Source organism: Heteronotia binoei, chromosome 2, assembly GCF_032191835.1.
Source record: "Heteronotia binoei isolate CCM8104 ecotype False Entrance Well chromosome 2, APGP_CSIRO_Hbin_v1, whole genome shotgun sequence".
Classification (NCBI taxonomy): Eukaryota; Metazoa; Chordata; class Lepidosauria; order Squamata; family Gekkonidae; genus Heteronotia; species Heteronotia binoei.
In genome coordinates this window covers 14,571,887-14,578,627 of record NC_083224.1, presented here as the reverse complement: position 1 = coordinate 14,578,627, position 6,741 = coordinate 14,571,887, and the positions used below count along the sequence as shown (strand labels likewise).

The 6,741-nt window shown below is 52.1% G+C and overlaps 1 protein-coding gene across 1 annotated transcript in view; it reads left to right on the top strand.

The window, feature by feature from the left end:
• LOC132567780 (pre-mRNA-processing factor 6-like) overlaps positions 1–6,741 on the top strand; it is a 79,726-nt gene that overhangs the window by 37,129 nt on the left and 35,856 nt on the right.

Sequence of the window (6,741 nt, the reverse complement as noted above, 5' to 3'; positions counted from 1 at the left end):
AAGTAAAGGTAATCCCCTATGCAAGCACCAGTCATTTCTGACTCTGGGGTGACGTTGCTTTCACAGTGTTTTCACGGCAGACTTTTTACGGGGTGGTTTGCCCTTGCCTTCCCCAGTCATCTACCCTTTTCCCCCAGCAAAACTGGGTCCTCATTTGGCGGACCTTGGAAGGATGGAAGGCTGAGTCAGCCTGGAGCCGGCTACCTGAGAATCCAGCTTCTGCCGAAATCGAACTCAGGTCATGAGCAGAGGGCTCCGACCACTCTGGGCCACGGGGCTCCTACATCGTGGTAAAACCAGTCAAATACAATAAAGCCAATAAAATGCAATTAAAAGCAAAACAACACAACACAGTGCTATATAACAAAGGTGGGCGGGCTCATAGTGCAGGTTGGAATATAATCAGTGGCCCAGATATAGTAATTCAGACGACGGATCACTGTGGAGGAGGATAGCAGATGGTATAAGGAATAAGGAGAAGGACGCTTGCTTGCCTCAACCAAACGCCTGGCGGAACAGCTCCATCGTACAGGCCCTATGGAAAGGTAACAAAACCGGTAGGGCCCGTATCTCCATAGAGAGCAGATTCCACCAGGTTGGGGCCAGGACCATTTTTTATTTGTATCACACCCTCCCCTTAACAGACTCAGGGCGGCTAATGCCCTATAAGAACAGCATCAGAATATAAAACTTACAACAACACGGTGCATTAAAATAGTCAATAAAATTACAAAAACAACCAGCAGCTATCCAAGGTCCTTAATGGTTATGGTGCTCGTGGTGTTAATGCAGTGGTGTCGGCCAAGGCTGTCAGTTAACATAAGAACAGAAGAGAAGCCCTGTTGGATCAGACCAATGGCCCATCCAGTCCAACACTCTGTGTCACATAAGAACAGAAGAGAAGCCCTGTTGGATCAGGCCAGTGGCCCATACAGTCCAACACTCTGTGTCACATAAGAGAAGCGGTGCTGGATCAGGCCAATGGCCCATCCAGTCCAACACTCTGTGTCACATAAGAACAGAAGAGAAGCCGTGTTGGATCAGGCCAATGGCCATCCAGTCCAACACTCTGTGTCACATAAGAACATAAGAGAAGCCCTGTTGGATCAGGCCAATGGCCCATACAGTCCAACACTCTGAAATTTGGAGTGGAGGGCGGGATATAAATCCAATATCATCATCATCATCTCAGTTGACGGTTCTCCAAACTAAAGACCCCTAAGCGTTTTAACCTTTCTTCATAGGGAAAGTGTTCCAAAGTGTCGTCCCTCTCCGTGGCATGGCAACTTTCTCCCATGATACGTTGAATGCAAGGCAAAAAAGTTCTGTCTTGCAAGCCCTGCGGAACTGTAAAAGTCCTGCAGGGCTCTGATATTATCAGGGAGCTCATTCTACCATGCGGGAGGTGCCACGGAGAAAGCCCTAGTCCTGGCGGTAGTCAGTCGGGGTTTCCTTTGGCCCGGGGATCATTAAAAGATTCTGAGATCCTGAACGCAGTGTTCTCTGGGGCACATGTGGGGAAAGGTGGTCTCAAAGGTAAACAGGTGCCAAATCATAAAGGGCTTTAAAGGTTGATACGAATCCAGAATGCCACACGCAGCCAGAGTTAGTGATCCTCTGCTTCCTCTGTGTCTGCAGATGGGCCTGTAAGAAAGGGTATGTTGGAGAAGAAGAAGAAGACTGCAGATTTATACCCCGCCCTTCTCTCTGGATCAGAGACTCAGAGTGGCTTACAGTCTCCTTATCTTCTCCCCCCACAACAGACACCCCTGTGAGGTGGGTGGGGCTGGAGAGGGCTCTCACAGCAGCTGCCCTTTCAAGGACAGAGAGCGGCCTACAATCTCCTTTCCCTTCCTCCCCCACAACAGACACCCTGTGAGGTGGGTGGGCTGGAGAGGGCTCTCACAGCAGCTGCCCTTTCAAGGACAGAGAGCGGCCTACAATCTCCTTTCCTTCCTCCCCCACAACAGACACCCTGTGAGGTGGGTGGGGCTGGAGAGGGCTCTCACAGCTGCTGCCCTTTCAAGGACAGAGAGCGGCTACAATCTCCTTTCCCTTCCTCCCCCACAACAGACACCCTGTGAGGTGGGTGGGGCTGAGAGGACTCTCACAGCAGCTGCCCTTTCAAGGACAGAGAGCGGCCTACAATCTCCTTTCCCTTCCTCCCCACAACAGACACCCTGTGAGGTGGGTGGGGCTGGAGAGGGCTCTCACAGCAGCTGCCCTTTCAAGGACAGAGAGCGGCCTACAATCTCCTTTCCCTTCCTCCCCCACAACAGACACCCTGTGAGGTGGGTGGGGCTGAGAGGACTCTCACAGCAGCTGCCCTTTCAAGGACAGAGAGCGGCCTACAATCTCCTTTCCCTTCCTCCCCACAACAGACACCCTGTGAGGTGGGTGGGGCTGGAGAGGGCTCTCACAGCAGCTGCCCTTTCAAGGACAGAGAGCGGCCTACAATCTCCTTTCCCTTCCTCCCCCACAACAGACACCCTGTGAGGTGGGTGGGGCTGGAGAGGGCTCTCACAGCAGCTGCCCTTTCAAGGACAGAGAGCGGCCTACAATCTCCTTTCCCTTCCTCCCCCACAACAGACACCCTGTGAGGTGGGTGGGGCTGGAGAGGGCTCTCCCAGCAGCTGCCCTTTCAAAGACAGAGAGCGGCCTACAATCTCCTTTCCCTTCCTCCCCACAACAGACACCCTGTGAGGTGGGTGGGGCTGGAGAGGGCTCTCCCAGCAGCTGCCCTTTCAAGGACAGAGAGCGGCCTACAATCTCCTTTCCCTTCCTCCCCCACAACAGACACCCTGTGAGGTGGGTGGGGCTGGAGAGGGCTCTCACAGCAGCTGCCATTTCAAGGACAGAGAGCGGCCTACAATCTCCTTTACCTTCCTCCCCCACAACAGGACACCCTGTGAGGTGGGTGGGGCTGGAGAGGGCTCTCACAGCAGCTGCCATTTCAAGGACAGAGAGCGGCCTACAATCTCCTTTACCTTCCTCCCCCACAACAGACACCCTGTGAGGTGGGTGGGGCTGGAGAGGGCTCTCACAGCAGCTGCCCTTTCAAGGACAGAGAGCGGCCTACAATCTCCTTTCCCTTCCTCCCCCACAACAGACACCCTGTGAGGTGGGAGGGGCTGGAGAGAGCTCTCCCAGCAGCTGCCCTTTCAAGGACAGAGAGCAGCCTACAATCTTCTTTCCCTTCCTCCCCCACAACAGACACCCTGTGAGGTGACTGGGGCTGAGAGAGCTCTCACAGCAGCTGCGCTTTCAAGGACAACCTCTGCCAGAGCTACGGCTGACCCAAGGCCATTCCAGCTGCAAGTGGAGGAGTGGGGAATCAAACCCTGTTCTCCCAGATAAGAATCCGCACACTTCACCACTACGCCAAACTGGCTCTCGGGTGTTCCACTCAAAAAACTCAAAACACGTCATGCTTAAGCCACACAGATCTTGCTTTATGATGGGGAAGTAAGCATGCAGCTGGGGAATACTCCCCCCCCCCCCAATTCAATGCAGTTGCGGCCTTCCTTTGCAAACACTCAAGGCCAAACCACTGAATACATTTTTAAGCACTTCTGGGCCGGGCCCAAGTCCCTTTTTGCTTTAACTGCGCAACAGGTGCGGGGGAGGTCCTTTTAGAAGTCCACAGGAGCCTAATTCGACTCTGGACCACCCCATGGGGGGGGTAGTGAGTGCGTATGCATCTCCAAAGAACTCCCTCTGAGATCATTTCCTGTTGGGAAAATTGTTTTGGCGGAATCAAGAGCCCCTCCCTGCCACTGCCACAATCCTGAGGTGAATTGGACCCCTGTGGCTTTTATAACACCGTTTCCTGCACCTGTGTGTCCGGGTTTCCCAGACCCTGTTCTTTAAAAACCATATTGTGTAGGTTGACCTTATACCGTACCATAAGGTGTAAATCTGAGCTGGAAGAAGACGGCTTAATTGGAGAGGCTCATAGGACCAAGAAGGTCTGTGTTACGTCAGGCTAGTAACAGCCGTGGCTTCTTTTGTAGCTGGAACTCCTTTACATATTAGGCCACCCACCCCTAGCCAGTCCTCCAAGAGAAGAAGAAGATGATATTGGATTTATATCCCTTCCTCCACTCCGAAGAGTCTCAGAGCGGCTCACAATCTCCTTTCCCTTCCTCCCCCACAACAGACACCCTGTGAGATAGATGAAGATATTGGATTTAAATCCTGCCCTCCACTCCGAAGAGTCTCAGAGTGGCTCACAATCTCCTTTCCCTTCCTCCCCCACAACAGACACCCTGTGAGGTAGATGAAGATATTGGATTTATATCCCTTCCTCCACTCCGAAGAGTCTCAGAGTGGCTCACAATTCCCTTCCTCCCCCACAACAGACACCCTGTGAGGTAGATGAAGATATTGGATTTATATCCCTTCCTCCACTCCGAAGAGTCTCAGAGTGGCTCACAATCTCCTTTCCCTTCCTCCCCCACAACAGACACCCTGTGAGGTGGGTGGGGCTGGAGAGGGCTCTCCCAGCAGCTGCCCTTTCAAGGACAACCTCTACCAGAGCTATGGCTGACTCAAGGCCATTCCAGCAGGTGCAAGTGGAGGAGTGGGGAATCAAACCTGGTTCTCCCAGATAAGAGTCCACACACTTCACTACACCAAGAGCTTACAGGGCTTCTAGTACAGGGCCTACTGGAAACTGTCATTGTCTCCAGGGGAGCTGATCTCTTGTCACCTGGGGAGCAGTTGTAATTCTGGGAGGTCTCCAGCCGACATGTGGAGTTTGGCATCCCTTTCAGTGGTCCAGCCCTGATTCACACTGCTCCGCCCATGGTTCGTGGCCAAGCAATGGTTCTAGATTTCCAAGCTCCTAGCATAGTACAGCTCATGTGGCTACAGGGCTTTTTTGAGTAGCAGAAACTCCTTTGCATATTAGGCCCCGCACCCCTGATGTAGCCAGTCCTCCCAAGAGCTTACAGGGCTCTTCATACAGGGCTTACTGGAAGTTCCAGGAGGATTGGCTACGCCAGAGAGGATATGGCCTAATATTCAAAGAAGTTCCTGCTACAACAAAAGCCCTGGTAAAGCTCTCCTGTGTCTCAAGTTGGGTTCTTTCACATCGCCTGTTATAACTGGAGATGGCAGGGACTGGGATTTTCTGCATGTTGAGCAGAGCCTCTCCTGCTGAACTGCACCCCTCTCTGTATGTTGTGACCTGCAAGCTCAGCGCTCAGGTGCAGGGTTGGAATTCTAGCAGGGGCGCCTTTGCATATTAAGCCACGCCCCCCCTGGATGTAGCCAATCCTCCAGAAGCTTACAGGGCTCTTAGCACAGGGCCTACTGTAAGCTCCAGGAGGATTGGCTACATCAGAGGGGTGTGTGGCCTAATATGCAAAGGCGCTTCTGCTAGAATTCCACCCCTGGGCCACTCCTCTCTGATGCAGCCAATCCTCCAGAAGCTTACAGGGCTCTTAGCACAGGGCCTACTGTAAGCTCCAGGAGGATTGGCTACATCAGAAGGGGGTGTGGCCTAATATGCAAAGGCGCTTCTGCTAGAATTCCACCCCTGGGCCACTCCTCTTTGATGCAGCCAATCCTCCAGAAGCTTACAGGGCTCTTAGAACAGGGCCTACTGTAAGCTCCAGGAGGATTGGCTGCATCAGAGCAGTGTGTGGCCTAATATGTAAAGGAGCCCCTGCTACACAAAAAGCCCTGCTCTAGATGGGAAATACGGTCCAGGTTCTGTGCTTCAGGAGGCTAGTCAGGTCGTGCCAGCAGCAGTCTCTGATTTTGACCTATTTAACTGTTGAAGGCTTGGTGGAAGAGCACCGTCTTACAGGCCCTTCGGAATTGAAGAAGGTCCCACAGGGCCCTAAGACCCTCAGGGAGCTTATTCCACCAGCGTAGAGCTGAGACTTATGTTACAGGCGGATAACGTTGCATCCTACATGTCTTGTTCGGTGTAGCGTTTAAGTTTGCGGACTCTTATCTGGGAGAACCGGGTTTGATTCCCCACTCCCCCACTTGCCTTGGGTCAGCCATAGCTCTCGTAGGAGTTGTCCTTGCAAGGGCAGTTTCTGTCAGAGCTCTCCCAGCCCCAACCACCTCACAGAGTGTCTGTTGGAAGGAGAAGATTTAGGAGATTGTAAGCTGCTCTGAGTCTCTGATTCAGAGAGAAGGGTGGCATATAAATCTGCAGTCTTCTTCTTGCGTTCAGTTTTCTTCATTGGGTCACTTCGATGAGTAAGGTTTAGGCGGCAGTGTAGATGAGAATCCGTCAGCCAACATAGTTATTAATGTTCATCTGTAGTAATCCTGTGGCTGTTTCAAAATGGATTTTAATGCTTCTGACTGCCCAGTTATAATCAGTTGCGCTTAAAGTTTAAGGTTTATTGAATTTATATCCCGCCCTCCCCGCCAAAGCAGGCTCAGGGCGGCTCACAACCAGCAAAACAAGAACAATTTAACAATTAGACAATAAAACAAGTTAAACAGTTAAAACGGTTAAGAACAATTAAAAACAGTCTGGTGCTAATTGTATCTGATGTTTTCTCGCTTCAGATGGCACTCTGTCTGTATTTCAGTCACCGCATATCAGTCCTTCGACGCCAGATTAAAGGCCTGCCGGAATAGAGTTGTCTTACAGGCCTTTAATCACCTTGTTAGGGCCCCGCAAGGCCCTAGCTTCTTCCGGCAGTTGATTCCACCGATAGGGGGCAGCAATCGAGAAGGCCCCGCTCTCTGGTGGACTGTAGTCTAGCCTCC